General features: G+C 43.6%; 1 protein-coding gene and 3 non-coding genes across 6 annotated transcripts in view; 2 read left to right on the top strand and 2 right to left on the bottom strand.

Annotated features, from left to right (window-relative positions):
* Positions 1–9029, bottom strand: part of SLC28A2 (solute carrier family 28 member 2) — an 85974-nt gene extending 76945 nt beyond the window's left edge. For 2 of the 3 annotated variants that reach the window (XM_067745668.1, XM_067745646.1), the window contains exons 1-4: positions 8507–9029; positions 7357–7554; positions 5061–5171; positions 4203–4275 (exon numbers count right to left, since the gene is read on the bottom strand). The gene's annotated coding sequence lies outside the window, so the exon portion shown is untranslated. The remainder of the gene's footprint in view (positions 1–4202; positions 4276–5060; positions 5172–7356; positions 7555–8506) is intronic. The other variant, XM_067745657.1, reaches the window with a different exon arrangement.
* A 1848-nt stretch (positions 9030–10877) lies between these two features.
* On the bottom strand, positions 10878–10949 carry TRNAH-GUG (transfer RNA histidin (anticodon GUG)). The gene has a single exon. It is a non-coding gene; the product is annotated as a tRNA-His (tRNA).
* A 676-nt stretch (positions 10950–11625) lies between these two features.
* On the top strand, positions 11626–11697 carry TRNAH-GUG (transfer RNA histidin (anticodon GUG)). Its single transcript has one exon. It is a non-coding gene; the product is annotated as a tRNA-His (tRNA).
* Positions 11698–13170: 1473 nt separating this feature from the next.
* On the top strand, positions 13171–13242 carry TRNAH-GUG (transfer RNA histidin (anticodon GUG)). The gene has a single exon. It is a non-coding gene; the product is annotated as a tRNA-His (tRNA).
* Positions 13243–18780: the final 5538 nt, after the last annotated feature.

The raw sequence follows: 18780 nt of genomic DNA, 5'->3' as shown, positions 1-18780 counted from the left end.
AAACCTGCCTAGGGAGACAAAAGACCTGTATGCAGAAAATTATAAGACACTGATGAAAGAAATTAAAGATGATACCAACAAACGGAGAGATATACCATGTTCTTGGATTGGAAGAATCAATATCATGAAAATGACTATACTACCCAAAGCAATCTACAGATTCAATGCAATCCCTATCAAATTACCAATGGCATTTTTTACAGAACTAGAACAAAAAATCTTAAAATTTGTATGGAGACACAAAGGACCCGGAATAGCCAAAGCAGTCTTGAGGGAACAAAATGGAGCTGGAGGAATCAGACTCCCTGACTTCAGACTATACTACAAAGCTACAGTAATCAAGACAATATGGTACTGGCACAAAAACAGAAACATAGATCAATGTAACAAGATAGAAAGCCTTTGGGTTTCCCTGGTGGCGCAGTGGTTGAGAGTCTGCCTGCCGATGGAGGGGACACGGGTTCGTGCCCCGGTCCGGGAAGATCCCACATTCCGTGGAGCGGCTGGGACCATGAGCCATGGCCGTTGAGCCTGTACGTCTGGAGCCTGTGCTCCACAACGGGAGAGGCCACAACAGTGAGAGGCCCACATACCGCAAAAAAAAAAAAAAAGATAGAAAGCCCAGAGATAAACCCACGCACCTATGGTCAACTAATCTATGATAAAGGGGGCAAGGATATACAATAGAGAAAAGACAGTCTCTTCAATAAGTGGTGCTGGGAAAACTGGACAGCTACATGTAAAAGAATGAAATTAGAACACTCCCTAACACCATATACAAAAATAAACTCAAAATGGATTTGAGACCTAAATGTAAGACCAGACACTATAAAACTCTTAGAGGGAAACATAGGAAGAACACTCTTTGACATATATTACAGCAAGATCTTTTTTGATCCACCTCCTAGAGTAATGGAAATAAAAACAAAAATAAACAAATGGGACCTAATGAAACTTCAAAGCTTTTGCACAGCAAAGGAAACCATAAACAAGATGAAAAGACAACCCTCAGAATGGGAGAAAATATTTGCAAACGAATCAACGGACAAAGGATTAATCTCCAAAATATATAAGCAGCTCATGCAGCTCAATATTAAAGAAACAAACAACCCAATCCAAAAACGGGCAGAAGACCTAAATAGGCATTTCTCCAAAGAAGACATACAGATGGCCAAGAAGCACATGAAAAGCTGCTCAACATCACTAATTATTAGAGAAATGCAAATCAAAACTACAATGAGGTATCACCTCACACTGGTCAGGATGGCCATCATCAGAAAATCTACAAACAACAAATGCTGGAGAGGGTGTGGAATAAAAGGAACCCTCTTGCACTGTTGGTGGGAATGTAAATTGATACAGCCTCTAATGAGAACAGTATGGAGGTCGCTTAAAAAACTAAAAACAGAATTACCGTATGATCCAGCAATCCCTCTACCGGGCATATACCCAGAGAAAACTATAATTCAAAGAGACACATGCACCCCAATGTTCACTGCAGCACTATTTACAATAGCCAGGTCATGGAAGCAACCTAGATGCTCATCGACAGACGAATGGATAAAGAAAATGTGGTACATATATACAATGGAATATTACTCAGCCATAAAAAGGAACGAAATTGGGTCATTTGTTGAGACATGCATGGATCTAGAGACTGTCATACAGAGTGAAGTCAGTCAGAAAGAGAAAAACAAATATCGTATATTAACGCATATATGTAGAACCTAGAAAAATGGTACAGATAAACCGGTTTGCAGGGCAGTAATTGAGACACAGATGTAGAGAACAAATGTATGGACACCAAGCGGGGAAAGTGATGGGGGTGGTGGTGATGGTGGTGTGATGAATTGGGCAATTGGGATTGACATGTATACACTGATGTGTATAAAATTGATGACTAATAAGAACCTGCTGTATAAAAAAATAAAATAAAATTCAAAAATAAAAAAACAACTAATACTAAACTTTCTTTTCATGTTATTTGTATGGAAATATGTTAATATAAATGTTTCAGACATTGCATGAAATTCCTAAAAATCTTATATGTTCTGGTATAATGTTATAAGTCATAATTTTAGTTATTACTTTAAAATGTATATCTCAGAAATAACTAAATTTCCTTGTCAATTGCATTATTATGAACTTTCATCACATCTTTAACCATGGTCATTTTTAAGTCTTTTGTCATTTACAGACAGTTCTGGGTGCACTCTGATGCTTTTGCAAAAATGTTCCTATAAAAGGGTTTCATCTTCAAGGAATTCATGGAAAAGACTCTGACAAGTACAGGTTTCTGGTAACTGACTATACTGCTGAACTGAATAAATAAGCATTTTCAGAACTCTAATGGAAAACTGATGAATTCATAAAAGTGCTAACAGAAGATCAAGATGAAAAATAAATTACATGGGACTGAGTGAACTGATGAGGATGATTATAATTTTTGTGACCTTCTCTTTGAATTAAAAAAAAAATGTGATGTTAAAAAAAAAAAAAAAAAGATACTCTGTTGTCTAGTGGCTGAGCCTTCATTGCCTTGCTGGTTTCCAGGAAAGCAGGCCCCTAAATCGCTCAGCACAGACCCAACAATTGTTTCTTTAGGGCCCATTAAAAATTGCTGGGGTTTGCCCTGCCAAAATAGCCATTCATATATATCTGAATAACTTATGAATATGGTTTATATATAAATAAAGCATTCCAACAATTTTCTTTTCAAGAGTCATGAAATCTGTACTAAGGCATTCTGAGACCCAAGCAAATTAATGATAGTATTGTTAAGGAAACTGTCCACCCTGGCCAGGCACAACAATAAAAGATTTGCTTAAGTCTCCCACCTCAGGATGCTTGAAAAGAACACACAACCAGTGAAGGGTCCAAAATCAACCCAGGGAAAACCCATGAGGGGCCAAGAAGGGGAGGAGACACGAGTCCATAATATGTCTCGCCAACCTCCCAGAAACCCTCACGATGAAAACCATTGTGACTGAGAGATGCGCGCACCACCAGGAAGGGCCCTGCGCTGGACCAAATGAAGGCACAAGCAAGATGATTGGCCAGAAACGACGTGGAAAGCTAACCCCGCCACCATAAAACCTGAGACTGCAAGTCACAAGGCAGAGCAGTTCTCCTGGGTTCCCTTACCCTGCTGCTCTCCACTTGAGCGCCCCTTTTCAATAAAATCTCTTGCTTTGTCAGTACGTGTGTCTTCTTGGACAATTCATTTCTGAGTGTTGGACAAGAGCCCACTCTTGGGCCCCTGAAGGTGTCCCATCCAGTGACAGGATGACACTAGCAATATATACAAGGACAGAGATTTGTAAAATTCAGTGGTAAGAAGAAGAACAATTTTATTCTGGACCTTTTAGTTAAATCATTGAGGTGAAGAACGAATATAAAGAACCTTCATCTTTAACAAAGGACCAGCCTTTGTTAAAGAATCAGAAACCCCTACTCCTTTTGGGGCATGTGGTTGTGAGCTGTTGAAGCAACCTGTTAAAGGTAGAGCCAGCTTCAGTTTCCTGAGATTAAACCAGGCTGAAACTAGGTTTACAGACAGCACAAAAGTCAGGTGCAGGGCCTCTTGTCTCTGTTGTGGAGCTATGCCTTGGGGAATTATGCCTTGGGTCAGTTATTAGCTGTCTTCTATAACTACTTTGTTTAGGGTAATATTATTTATAGAACCTTGATTAGATAAAGATTAAGAGAATTATACAATATTTAGGTATTCATCCAGCCCAACTCCTTCATTTTACAGATGGGGAGACTGAGGAAGCTAGTCTCTTCAAGGCTATTTGGACTTATACTAACACTCTCCTCAAAGTTTTTCCAGTGTCTGCCGAGTTCTAAAGCCACTTTCACGTTCTGGGTTTTTGTTATGGCAGCGCCCCACCTCTGGTAACAAAATCTGTATTAATTACCTATCACAGTGTAACAATTACCCGAAAATTTAGCAGCTTAAAATGACAAACATTGGTTATCTCACAGTTACTTAACTCAGGAATTTGGAAATGACTTAGATGAGTGGTTTTGGTTCAGGGTTTCTCATGAAATTGCAGTCAAGATGTCAGCCAGGGCTGCAGTCATCTGAAGGTCTGGCTGAGGCTGGAGGATCTGCTCTCAAGGTGGCTCACTCACATGGCTATTGGCCAAAAATCTCATTTCTTTGATGACTGTTGTGGCAGAAGGCCTCAGTTCCTCACCTTGTGGGTCTCTCCATGGGATTGCTTGAGTGTCCTCTTGACATGGCGGCTGGCTTCCTTCAGAGCTAGTGATCTGAGAGAGAGCAAAAAGGAAGCGACATGCACTTTATGACCTCATCTAGGAAGTGAAACACCAACACTTCTACTTCATTCTATTTGTTTGAAGGAGTCACTGAGTCCAGCCCTCAGTCCAGGGAGGGAAATAAAGCTCTACCTCTGGAAGAGAGGAGTATCAAAGAATCTGTGAACATATTTTAAAACCACAACAAGTTCTCTCAGAGCATTTGATCTAAAGAGAATTAAGTGGAAAAGGAGTTCTTAGTAGCTTTGATGATATGGTAAGAAAGGAATTCATCTAGACTCAGTCTGAGGCTACTGAACCAAAGAGCAGTCATGACACAGAAGTATTTTGACTCTGAAATTTATGAGGAAGTTGGGAAAAGTAAGGGTCAAGTCAGTTTGTTGCAACCTGTGCATGTGTTTCTCCCTCTTAACTTAAAGTTACATTTGAATTTGCATATCCACATCTCAATCCTAACAATATAGTATATATACATAAGGGTAACATGGATACATCTATTTTCATACTATTTGACTACTGTAATTCTAGAAAATATTCCACCCTTGATATTAGAGCTTTTCTCAAGCTTCACATTCATTCCCTTCATCCAACATGTCCATCCCCTTTACCTCTGAGCTCAAGAGGAAACACCTATGGGTGTGATGTGAGGGAAGAGCCTCTCCCCCTAGATTAGTTCCCAAGCCCCAACATCAACCACCAGACCAGGGGGCTGAGATCCTCTTCTATCTCTCCTTTGAATTAAGACTTTTGTCAATAATTACCCATTTACACCTCACCTTTCTAAAAGGAAGATGCGATTATGTCCCTCTTCTGCTTAGAACTGGAGATTTAAATGGTCCCACAATGCTTATAAGAGAGTCTCTGTGCATAGAACTATATCCAATCTCCTGGGATAAACCATAATGGAAAAGAATATTAAAAAAAAGCATGTCTCTATGTGTGTAACTGAGTCACTCTGCTGGACAGCAGAGACTGCCACAACATTGTAAATCAACTATGCTTCAATTAAAAAAAAAAAGCCTCTATGAATTCCTGACACTCTATCATAGCTGCACTATTTTGGAGAACAAGCATATAACTTTCAAGGGATCCCCAAAGCGATAAGTTACCACAAAATGTCAAGATCCACCAGCCTCCAGGACAAAGGCCTGTCTCAGTAGGGGCAAGAGATTCATCAATTTGGCTCCACCCTTGCTCTCTATTAAGAAAAAAAAATATTGCCTGCCGTTCCAGTTCTACAAGGATCAGGCCATCAGCTACTGCAGTTGCCCACTGCCAGTGTGCCCTTAGGGGAATTCAGGATGAAGAAAAACAGGAAACATTCTATGCTTTGGGTACACTGGCCTTTAGATAGTTAAGATGCATATCTAAGAAAAATTTTCAAATGAATTCAGATGCTTGTATTTTCCCAGACACAGAAAAGCACTAAAATCGCTAACTTGAGATACCTGTTTGTTGTAATTAGCAGTAATCTTTTGATGCTTGACTACCGTTTTCCCAGCAAAAAAGTTTATATATATCCTGGCTCCTCCCTTACCTCTTTGGAGCAGTTCCTCAGAGCTATCTGAAAGGCTGTTTCCTGGGCTATAGTCCTCAGTAAGGTCCTCAGATAAAAATTAATTCACAACTTACATTGTGTGTTTTTCTCTCAGTCCACATCTCCATCCACTCTCCCCTCCATATCTTATGTCACAGCTTTATCTTTCCTATGCTGTTTGTTCACACTTCCTGGCCTTTGTTTCTGCCTTTCTCTCTGCCTAGAATACCCTTTCCCCTTCTCTGCCAGGAAAACTACTCTGCATGCCTTGGAACCCAGCTCAAATGTCATATCCTGGAGGAATGAATAATTTAAGTTCCAATATACTTTGTATGTATATAGCTGTAATTACTTCTTCACTCATCTGATTAACCCTGCACTGACATGATCTCTAAGAATGTTTTATTCGAATTTGTATCTCCAAGGCCTAGCACAGATCATACTAGGGACTACTATTTGTTAGGTGGGTGGATAGGGGTTAGCCTGGACCATTGCCTGACAGAACAGGGACCCTTCTCCCTCGGAGCATTTCTCTGCAGAACCACTACAAACTGAGGACCATCTCTTCTCAGTCTGATGTTTTGCTCTCCAGGCTCTGTAGTGAGCTTTGTACTTTTAGATTTCACTGACCAGTAAAATTTCAAAAGTAATTTTGGAGACCAAAATAGGATTGCCAGTTTTTAATTTTTTCAAATTTAAAGACTTTAAAAAAATTATCATCTACTTTTTAAAAAGTCACTATAACACCTCAAAAGTAGGAAGACCATAACCTTAGCCTAGAGAATAGTTCTTTGAATTAAACACATTCAGCCTTTTGAAAAGCCTACCACATCAACCTTATTTTTTCTCATTCCATGATGAAAAATTCATCCCTGTTTTATCAGCTGTAGAATAATGTTTGGAAACCACTGATTTTGACCTTTGCTTCTGAGAGGTGGCTCCTGCAATCTTCTTGACTCAAGAATGAGTTTTAGGCCTCATGACAGGAATAGTCCTGTAGGATCTTCCCATGGCTTTTTCTTTTGTGGGTGTAGAGAGAAGTACCTGGGAACAAGAGACCAACTAACGTATATTGAGCACCTCTATGCTAGTCACTTGGCACGTATATGAGGTGCACATCTCAGTTAACAAACTCAAGAATGCAAAAAAAATGCAATTTTACTTCTTTGCTTACCAAATTTATTATCTATCCAAGTATGTTCGACCTAGTGACAGAAATACACCTTAATTCAGGGTCCCCTCCTCCCTTTCTTTCCCTAGGGGTTGCATCTCTGATCCAGGGGACTGATTTAGTGTGTCAACGGGGCTGGATTAAACTTCCCAAGGTCTTAAGCACTGAAAAAATTATGTTGCCTCATATGTAACTGAAAGTTTTTTAAATAATTATTTTATAGTTTATTTTATCCCAACAAGTTCTGGGGTTTTTTTCCTCCTGAAATTGATCACTTCACTGCTTTTTATTCATTCAAAAAATTTACTTACTTCTTGGGTGGATGTTTTGTTTTCCTTGTGCCCTTGGCAAGTTCTTGACCTACCTATGGGGTCATCTGGTCCTGCTCATTGGCCCTCAGCATCCACCTGCTTGTATTGGATTATATTGCAGGTCCACGCAGGTCACCACGGAGTCTTCCTCACGCTGTCCACACAAGACTGCCTCCCATCTGAAGGCTCTTTATGACACATGTGGGCCACTCTGGGTGAGAGTTTATCTTTTTAGTGTAAAACTTCCATCCCTATTAAAAGGTAACACTTATTATTATCAGTCATCTTACTTTGTACAGACAAAGGAGCTGAGGGGGTACATGGGTAGATAATAGGCAGGGAACAGCAGGACACTATATCACGTTATTTTCCATTGGCACACGTTCTTTTGTTTATTTTTTATTTAACATTCCTTTCTGATTCCTGCACTAGACTATAGGTCTATGAGAAAACCCATCTGTCTTATTCATTACTATAACCCCAGAACCTAGAACAGTGCCTAACACATAGTAGGCTGTTAGTAAATACTGTTGATCAAATGAACGAGAATGAATGAGATAAGGACAACACAAAGAGGTAGAAGGGGATCAGAATGAGGGTGCTGGAAGTGCTGAAAATAAACTTCAATTATTTTACAATTCTGGAAGTTTATGTTAGCTCTTCCTTGGAGAGTTTCCTTCCACTGCGGCAAGAGATGTCTCTTCTACAGCATTCCTTGTGTTGTTTTCTGACTGTTGCCTGTGGACTAGCATTTTCTTTCAGCTGGAAAATAAACTATTTTGGGCAAAAAGGATCATATACAGCTTTGCAGCTCCCCATGAGGTACAGCACTTTAAGAGCTAAAATATGCTAGTTTACTGAATGAATGAATGACTGGAACTTGAGTCCTAAATATCCAGAGAATCCCTGAGGAATGGGCTCAGTGTTATAGGGGGCTAAATCCAAAGTGGTATCTTCTAGACTAAGTTTTATCCAGCCTCAGCATTCTACATCCACTTCCTGGGGTGCAGTACCTCCTAGTGGAAATCCAGGGCTGCTGCCTCCTTCCTAGATGCTCCCAAACATGGGCCCTCGGTGTCTCCCTCCCAGAATTCCATCTTCTCCTCCTCAAAAACCTCAATGTCACCCTCATCAATGAAGCCCAGTAGACGATGAGGCCCAGCAGACTCAGGCAGGTCCTTCCTAGTAACCCCAAGTACTCACAAGGTAAATAATGAAGGGCTGCATCAGAGCCAGATAGTTCTCTAGAGCAGACCAGCACCTCAAAATTTAAGGTGCAAATGAATAATCTGGAGAGAATCTTGTTAAAATGAAGGTTCTGATGCAGTAGTTCTGGGTTGTGGACCAAGATTCTGAATCTGAACTAGCTTCCGGGTGACACCAAAGGATGCTGGTCCGGTCTATACTGCACCCTTGTGGTAACTGGCAGCTATAGCAGTAGCAGCTCCCAGATGTACCAAGTCTGACCAGCAAGCCACGGGGTTGATCATTTAAGTAAACACCCTGAAGCTTATGAAGTACTTTTCTCCCCTTCAAGGTTTGTCCCTTGAAGGTTTGCCTGCCTCTTTCCTGGTGCTGAAACCCTAGAGAAAAGCTCCGACCTCCAGCTGGAAGGGGTAGGGGAAAGGACACATTCCCTGAATCAGAAACTGCAAAACGTGGTTTAAATCAAGAGGTCAAGGGCAGGGAGCTGACTGACTGCTCAGAGGGTGTCCCAGAGCAGCAGTCTCTCATCCCAGGCCAGAGTCTCTAGCTCTCAGCTATGTCAGCCTGGAAACTTCATTTTGTCAGTACACCCAGAGATAAGCAGACTCAAGGGAAATGAATCATACCAGCCAGACTCTTAAGAGTCTAAACCAAATGCCAACAGTAAGAAGAACAAACGCCAAGTAATCAGAAACTTGTTCAGAGCAATACTTTCCCTGCAGGAATGTCTACGTGGGCTGGCAAATCATTACCAAAAGTCTGTTTGGGGGCCTGAAATCAGAGCAAGGGGAATCAAGTGAGCGACCTGAAAAGAGGATATTATGACATTTTGATAGCTGGATGCACCCATCTCCATGGATAATTGCATACCTGCCAAGCAGAAGTTAGGAGAGCACCTTCCCCTTCTGCTACTCTTCCTGCAACTGGGAACTTTCTGTTCAGATTTCTTTAGTGCATTCCTGCCCTCAAATATACTTCAGTTGCCTTGGATGGGTGTGGATGGCTAGAGTGGGTTACCTCCATTGATGTATGTTTGTAGTTTTTATTTTCTTGGTTGACTGTTTTTACTCAAAATACTCTTAGGAAGTGATTGCCCCAGAATTTCTCCCCAGATTCTGAGAGCAGCTCATTGCCCAGCACTGAAGCACCAGCAGGAGAGGAATGGGGGTTGGAGGGAGGGCCATCAGAGAAAAAGCTGGATCCTTTCCTTGCTTCCCACCCTGACATCTTATTCTAGGCTACAGATTTTAAAAAACTTCAGTACAGTTATTTGGTAAGCAGTCAGAGGAACAGAAGTTGTCACATTTCTGTTGGCTGGTTCTTTTTTTGCTGGTGATATTGATTTTCTATACATATAACACTTACATCAGCGTCCAAAGTCTGGCAAGTTCTCAGGCTCAGCTTCCTTCATTCTATTCTCTCATGGTCTGAGCTGTCCTGCTGGGTGGCTTTAAAGTCATCAAACTTATGGAAGTGGGAGTGGGGAGACCTGGAAAATTACAGCCCTCCAGTTTCTTGCTTTTACAGGCTGTTCAGTAAGCCTTTGTTGAGAGACTGTCAGTAAACGGAGCACAACCCCACTGCAATGTCCATCTCTCCCAGGAATGCTTCCTGACTTGCTGTGCCACCCCCAGGTTCCCTGGGAGAAGCTGGAGAGGCTCATTGCTCACTGAGTCCTATCTCATTCCCTCCTTGACAGTGATACAGCCGCTGCCAGCCACCTGAGAGCCAAATCCAAAACATATTTCCATTTTTGCCTAATGCCTAAATGACAGACCTAAATTTGTTGAGTCTAGATTTTTAAAGTGCTCATAAAACAAAGTAACAAATAAAATTTGCTTTAAACCTGAGGCAGATTAGGAAAAATCCTCAACGAGAATATCCTTCTCACCCAGGAGGCTGTGGAGATGGAGGCCACAAAGTCCTCTTTCGCACCGTCATAGTGGCTACGGGAACCAGCACCTCCAGAGCAGTCAGTTTTCTCTCGTCACACTGTATTGTCTACTCTGCACTCTTCTAACGCTTAATAAATGTTTGCACAGTATTCCTATAATCCCTGCACTCCAAAGTATTGAAGTTTTAGCGAGTGTGAGGGCTTTTTAGAAAACCCAGTAGATGACTTCACCATTGACAGGGGCCAAATGAAGAAAGATAATGAGTACAACACGGAATAACCTCCCCCAAATTAAACAATCATATAGGAAGGAAGATGACGATTGGCTGATTCACTGAAGACCCCGCGTTCACCCTTTGCCGCGTTATAATTTCGGCCCCGACCTAACGTCAAGCAGCAGCTGGGGCCTAATCGCCGAAGAATGTGGCTTCCGGAATCTAAAAAGGCGGCCCTGCCGTGCCATTGTTCCCACAATGCCGTGACTCGGATTCGAACCGAGGTTGCTGCGGCCACAACGCAGAGTACTAACCACTATACGATCACGGCGAGCTACTGGGACGCCGCGAGGAGCGCATCATTGAGTGTCGTCCTCGTCTAGGTGGCTGCCGCTCTCGCCTTCCCAAGCCGCTCACTGTCGACCAGGCCCCTCTGGCCCTGGCGCCCAGCCCGAAGTGGAGTAGGGGCGCCGTGGACGCCTGGCCGAAGTCTCTGCTGGTCGTCCGCACGGCCCGTGAAAGAGAGGACATGAAAGTCCTCTGCAAACTAAAGGACTCCTAGGAGGCCAGGCCTACGTCCGGGACTCTCACGCAGCCTGTACGAATGTGAGGCCCGGGGGTCGCCCGAATGGCGGCGCTGGGCCCCTATCACACCCACCGTGCCCTGGCGCTCACGCTATCTGAACGGGCTCTTGCTAGGAATGGGGCCGCCTCTCAAATCCCACAAGAAGGAAAATCAGTTCGGACCCAGCCGCACAACTTCCTTCGAGATGCGGAGTAAGGGGAACTCGCAGAAAACACACGCCTCGGTAATGAAGCAGTGGGATCTGGCGGTCCGGTGAGTGCTTACGGATATCTAGAAAGCAAGCGAGCAGTGCGCCTGCGTCCCTTCAGGGAGAGGCGAGGTTAGAGATGGGCGGGAACCAGCAGTGACATGGCAAAGGGGCGGGGCCTTAAACAGAGAAGAGCTTAGGCGAGAAAAAAAACGCACGGGTCCCCAGTAGCGCGCCGTGATCGTATAGTGGTTAGTACTCTGCGTTGTGGCCGCAGCAACCTCGGTTCGAATCCGAGTCACGGCATTGCGAGAGCAGTGGCACGGCAAGGGGTCGGCTTTTTAACGCTCTCCTCCATTTTTATCTTCAGTTTGTAATAACTTCCTTGAAAATGGATCCCAATCCCCTTGTGACAGTTGGAAACAATGTTTACGCCAGGTCTCGCTAAATTGGACTTAGGAAGCATACAGGCTTCCGCTTACCCTGGCCTACGCACGTTATCCTGCCCAGCCCAGACAAAGCACAGAACACTCACAAGGCCAAGAAGTGTTATAATTGACATATGTACCAATGTCCATGGCAACACTAAAAACGGGCTCCCAATGATAGGAAGAGAACGCTTCTTAGAGGAGGTGACTTTTGAAGTAGCTCTTAAAGGCAGAAAGGGAATTTGTCAAACAGCCAGGATTGTCAAGCAACCAGGATTATCTCGTGTGCTAAGGGCTCCAAGAGAAACAATCATAATTCCTCTTTGTAAGTCTTCTCTCTTCCCCACCCCCACTACGCCCACAGGCCCTGGTCTGACAGGTAGCAGGCGCCTCTCAAGGACTTGTTGAGTGAATGAAAGCAAGTAACTAGGGAATGGGAAACGACACTGAGGGAAGGCCACAGGATGAGCTGGAAAAGGTGGACAAATTTTCCGCAGTCTCCGGGGTGGGGATGAGAGGCGGAGGAGTGAGAGGATTCTATTCGTGTTTAGCAAGATCCCTCTGGCGGCTCTGAAGGGGGGCAGTGATTAGAGCAGACAACACTGAAGAAACCGGTGGTCTCTCTGCATTCACTTGTTAGAACCAGGGGTATGTTCTCATTTTAGCAAAAAGCCACTGCCTACTGTGGACTCGGCCTGGTTCTAGGCGCCATGGAGACGAGAGCACTGATGTACAAGAAGAAAAATCAGACCCAGTCCCTGCTGCGCCCAGGGACGCAACAGAGGAGGGCACCGGGTCCGGCGGGAGCCCTGCGGAGGGACGAGTCAGGGCCGTCGTGGGAATAAGAGAAACAAGGAAGCGGGTGCTGGAGGCGGGGAGAATGGCAGGGTGTGTTCACTGAGTCCTTTCTAAGTGGACAGCCCAGTTCTGCGGGCATCTACATTATCCGTAGAGAGAAGCCCTGAGGAGCGCACCCCGGCAGGTTTGGGGTCGCTGGAAGGGTCTCCGGGACAGAGGAGATGGGCGTCCTCCAAGGAATGAGAGTTACACAGGTCGTGAACACTCAGCTCCGGCCAGTCCCGTCTCTGGATGCCCAAGTGGTACCCCCTAAACTCTTACATGGAACCCACCTTTTCCCACTGCATCATCCCCACCTCCCGTGGCTAATGGGCCAAAACAGGAGAGAACCAGACCAACTGACAAGACAGCAATGCGCCTGCGCATTCTCAGACCCGGCCTTAGGCCGGAACCCGCCCCATAGGTGGACCTTTTGGTGACGTGCAGAATGGGAAGGCCTTTAACTGTTGAAGAAGACAATCAGAAAGGGCCGCTGACAGGTCCCCGGTAGCTCGCCGTGATCGTATAGTGGTTAGTACTCTGCGTTGTGGCCGCAGCAACCTCGGTTCGAATCCGAGTCACGGCATTGTGGGAACAATGGCACGGCAAGGGGCTTGTCTTTTCTAATTCCTTTTTTTCCCCCCCAGCCCATAACACTTTGTATAAATCGTGACTCATTTTTTAAAAATGAAACGCTGCATCTCTCTCCTCTGAAAACTGAAACACCTCTATGATCACCACCTTCAGTAATTCTCATTTAATTATCTGAATACAGCTTTAGATCAAACAGTTGTAACCCCTTACCTCCTGAAAATAAATGGAAAATCAGTGTCTAAATCATTCTCCTACACCAACAAAACAGCGCCCCTGTGGCCTTGCGATTTTTTTCCTTTTAATACATTTATTTTAAAAAATGGTGTATTCATTATCAAATAGAGAATACACATGCACAAGCCAGTGAAAAGTGTCTCCCTCTCATTGTTCACCCTACCAATTATTGCCAGTTTCCAATATATTTTTCTGTGGCAGTCTTTGTATAAATAAATATTTATATATGTATATATGTATGCAAACATATTCCCCCCTTGCTTCTTGCATAACACAGGTGACCTCTTCCCTTCCTCCTCCTCACCCTCAGAAGTCAGGCCTGAAGTGTTAGATTTGCATTGGTAGACAATCTCCCTTTACAGGAAAGAGTATACATACCCAGGGGAATCTCCACCTGATCCAGTCCTTTTTCTCCCCAGGCACTGGCTCGCAGCTAGGGAGGGTGGGACACTATTTGGGGTGATAAGATAAGGGAAAGGAATTCCTTACTGTGCTTGTAAAAAACTTTTGGGAGCCTGGGCTCTGCTGGGAATCAGCCCTATTTTTATTTCAGGTTGGAAAGTCAGGGAAGCCTCCTGGGTTTGGAGTTGGGAAGAGGGACTAGACTTGATAGTTCATTTGGAGACCCTCCACTTCCATCTCTTATCTTATTGTCAGGATCCAACTTAAATCACAAACCACTAAAGTTAGAAAATTCAAGTTCATTGAAGGCAGAACTGAATCCTACTATACTTGTGTTCCAAGAATACAGCCTCTCCATAAATATTTGAAAAGAGATTGCTTGAGTCCATAAATGAGAGAAGTGGTCCCGTTTTCTTTATGGTTGCATCTTAAGTTGTACTCTTGCAACACGGAACCATGTTTTTTTTGTTTTGTTTTTTTATAAATTTATTTATTTATTTTTGGCTGCGTTGGGTCTTCGTTGCTGCGCGTGGGCTTTCTCTAGTTGCGGCGAGCGGGGGCTACTCTTCGTTGCGGTGCGCAGGCTTTCCATTGCAGTGGCTTCCCTTGTTGCGGAGCACGGGCTCTAGGCGTGAGGGCTTCAGTACTTGTGGCTCACAGGCTTAGTTGCTCCGTGGCATGTGGGATCTTCCCGGACCAGGGCTCGAACCCGTGTTCCCTGCATTGGCAGGCGGATTCTTAACCACTGCGCCACCAGGGAAGTCCCCTATGTTATTTTTAATTTTTTTAAAATATATATTTTTAATTAATTTATTTGGCTGCATCAGGTCTCAGTCGCGGCACGCGGGCTCTAGAGCGCAGGTTCAGTTGCCCCACAGCATGTGGGATCCCAGCTTCCCGACCAGGGCTCGAACCCTCATCCCCTGCACTGGAAGGTGGACTCTCAACCACCGGACCACCGGGGAAGTCCCCCCCCCCCCGCCCCATGTTATTTTATATCAGACAAATAGAAAACACGGCCCAAATGAAGCTCCATTTACATGCAGAATCTCTAAGAACAGAGTGCATATGTGAGTATACTGGGATATGTTTGTCCTCTCAAGGTTGTGGACAGAGATGGACCCAAGGCAAGGCTGGAGAGCAAAGCCAAGGGCCAGACTTAGAAGACAAAACCAGAAGGAAAGGGAGCTCAGGATGGGACTGGGCATTCAAAGTCAAGCAAATAGAAGGGAGGGACACCCCACTTAGTACCCAGTAAGAAAAGTGAGCTCTAAGGTCTAGGTGTTGGAACATGCGAAAATTTAGGAGGTTAAGGGAGGAAGAGAGGATTTGCCTTAAGAGAAAGGAGAACAGTGTCATTTTAAGGAAAGGAAAGTTTGGGAGAAGACAGTTGCAAGCACAGAGGAGGTCAGCAGACTCAGGTGCTGCAAAGGAGAAAGAGGAATGAGACAAAATAACTGGGCTTAACATTTAGAAGTCGTTGTCGACTTTTAAAACTTTCTATGAGAGCAGATGGATAACGTGTATCAAGAGTAAGAAAAAAATGTACACTCTTTGCCCCAACAACTCCACTTTTGGGAATCTTGTCAAAGGAAATAATCCTAAACTTGGAAAAGTTATCCACATAAAGATGTTTGTTACAGTTATTTAGAAGGGAGGAGAATGGAAATAGCCTAAATGCTCAACAAATAAAGTGATGAGCTAAACTAAGGTATGCTCATTTGATGAGATATTAAATTGCCATTTTTAAAGTACAAAGTCAATTTTAAAGCACTATTTCCAACTAAAAGGAGTAAGACTCCCTTTAAAAAATGACTGGTTACATTTTGCAGCAGGGTAAGTACAAGTTGAGTCTGGAACATCTCGTGTGAGAATGCAAGTAAGTGTTTAAAGATTGGCGAGACCAAGTCAAAAGAATGCAGAAGCCTCTTGAAAGGGCTCCTGCTGGCCCAATTTGGGACAGTTTTGAGCATCAAACAGAATGATGATGGTAATGGATTATATCACATTGAATTTTTTTTAAAACAAAGAGTTTTTGAGACCATGGGGATGGGGGGAGGGGGAAGGAGGAGGAAGAGGAGAAACTCTTCTTTACAGAAATGAATGCCAGATAACAAATGCAGGGACTTCCCTGGTGATGCAGTGGTTAAGAATCCGCCTGTCAATGTAGGGGATGTGGGTTCGAGCCCTGGTCTGGGAAGATCCCCCATGCCGCGGAGCAACTAAGCCCGTGCACCACAACTACTGAGCCCGTGCTCTAGAGCCCACGAGCCACAACTACTGAGCCGGTGTGCCACAACTACTGAAGGCTGTGCGCCTAGAGCCCATGCTCCACAACAAGAGATGCCACCGCGAAGCCACCACAATGAGAAGCCTGTGCACCACAAGGAAGAGTAGCCCCCGCTCCCCACAACTAGATAAAGCCCGCGCACAGCAACAAAGACCCAACACAGCCAAAAATAAATAAATAAATAAAAATTGTAAAAAACCCACAAATACAGAATGACAGAGTCATCATTTTGTGATTCCCAGTGTAATAACAAATGTAAGCATAGATCACCAATGGAAGCTAAAACCACTGGATAAAACATGTTGGGAGCTAATAGTCTTAGGTTATCGCACCACAACTTACTTTGTGAAATTGTGAAATGGAGAGATCTGATGGACTCCAACTTAACCAAGTGATCAAGCCTAGCATCACCAATGAAGGACAAATGTGCACTACTGGCTGGCCCGCCAGTGTAACACACTAGAAAGTCCACAACATCCCTCATGTAATGGTCTTTTAAAAACTGTCTAACCTGAATCTAATCATGAGGAAACTATGGAAAAATCCAAAATGTGCGACATTCTACATGACAACTGCCCTGGACATTTCAGAATGATCAATGTCATGAAAAACAAACTAGCAAGAAAAAAATGGGGAACAGTTCAAGATTTAAAGAGATTAAAGAAACAAACAAGTGCAACAGGGGAAGGAACCTTGATAAATCCTGAATCAGGACAAAAAATAAACAAACAAACAAAAACCCCAACTATATATATATGACATGTGGGGGGAAATGGAAAAAAATTAATGTAGACTGCATAATAGACAATACTATTATGGTAATGGTCTAATGGCCCCATGCAAGAATTCCTTATTCTTAGGGAATGGCTGCTGAAGTATTTAGAGCTGAAGTATCATGATACCTGAAACTTGCATCAAATGGTTAAGGGGAAAAAAGTGTGGGGGGATAGAACAAATGTGGCAAAATGTTAAAAAGTAGTGAATCTAGGTGAAGGCTATACAGATTTCCACTGTACTTTCTTTGAATTTTTCTGTAGGTTTGAAATATTTTGAAAAAAAATTGGAAGAAAATAAAGCTTACATAATAAAAATGGGGAAAATATGCAATGTTAAGTGAAAAAAATAAGGACATAAAATTGTGTATACCACAATTATAGCTATATAAAAATATGAACAAGAGGAATGATCTTTATTCATGTCAACATTTGTTAAGCTCCTGCCACATGACAGGCTCTGCACTAAGTGATGGGAACACCCCCGGCTCCCTTTCAGAATCCTGAGTCTGTGGTACAATGCTTAACTGCAAGACTTTGGATATGGCAAACTCCACCCAGGTCTTAGAGGAGGCTTGCCGAGAGGGCCTCACCTCTGTATCCTTGGTTCCTAGCAAGCTTCCTGGCCCCATGAGGTGCTCAACAATGCCTGATTCCAGGAGCACACACTCTGGTGGGGGAGGAAAGTGCATTAACAGATAGTTTAAAACAAGAGTAAGTTCATGGTGCACATAAGGTACTAACAGCTTTTTAATTATCATTTAAACTCTACCCTTATGATCTCCTCCCCACTCTTCATGTGACTTTACTTCCTACCCTTCCTCACTATGAACCCACCCCTTCTTTATGGTAGGCTGGTTCCCACCTCAATCCCTTCACTCAACTCATGCTGACCTCCTGGCTTGGAATGATCTTTCACTCCTTTGTTTCATCTGTCCAAATCCTACCCAGCTCAGGTCTACCCCCTCCATGAAGCCTAACTATCTTTTGTGTAGACTTGATTGATTCCATTCCTCTGAGCTGTCAGCAGCTTAACTCCATATTTCTTAAACATATGTGGCTTCATTTGACATCTACCATGGTAAGCACTTTACAGTTTTTAAATCCTGTTCCATCATTTCCATCATTTCATATCTATCATTTCCCCTAATTCTCACACAACAGTCATCATGCCCTTTGCAGATATAAGGCAAGTGAAAATCAGTGGCACTGAGTATCTTGCCACTGATCCTCAGAGATCTGGCTACAGCCCATAATTATTGTTGTCAGACACCTGGTGATTGAGGAGACCCTCCAATATGCATCAACTGGACAATTCTTCTAGAATTATTATCTCTATGTCCAGCTTTGATTTGTTAGTCAATTTTTTAAGCTGCACAGTTTTATGATGTGCACGTTATTTTCTCTATTATACCTCATGAAACCAGACACAATATCAGATATTTCAGTATCTCCTACAGTCCTGCTACTCAAAGTGTGGTGGGAGGGCCAGCTGCATCTGTATCACCTGGGAGCCTATTGGAACTACACCGGGACCCCATCCCAGCTAGACCTACAGAATCAGAAACTTCAATTTAACAAATTCCCCAGGAGATTCGTGTGCATATCGCAGTTTGGAAAGCACTGTCCTGTAACACCAAAGAATATGCACAAAGCAGAAACTCAACAAATATTTTGAGACCTGGGGCCCTGGGAATCCTAGGGTATTCTCAGTTTTGCCATCACATCTTACGCTGCTCCAGCTTTGAGCTCCCTTCCCTGTGGGGCCTCACGTGGCTCTTCGCTCCCCCACAAGACAGATATGAGCCTAAGAGTGAGGGAGACACTGAGG

The sequence above is a fragment of the Pseudorca crassidens genome, chromosome 1 (genome assembly GCF_039906515.1).
Source record: "Pseudorca crassidens isolate mPseCra1 chromosome 1, mPseCra1.hap1, whole genome shotgun sequence".
Classification (NCBI taxonomy): Eukaryota; Metazoa; Chordata; class Mammalia; order Artiodactyla; family Delphinidae; genus Pseudorca; species Pseudorca crassidens.
This window is presented reverse-complemented; position numbering and strand designations above follow the sequence as displayed.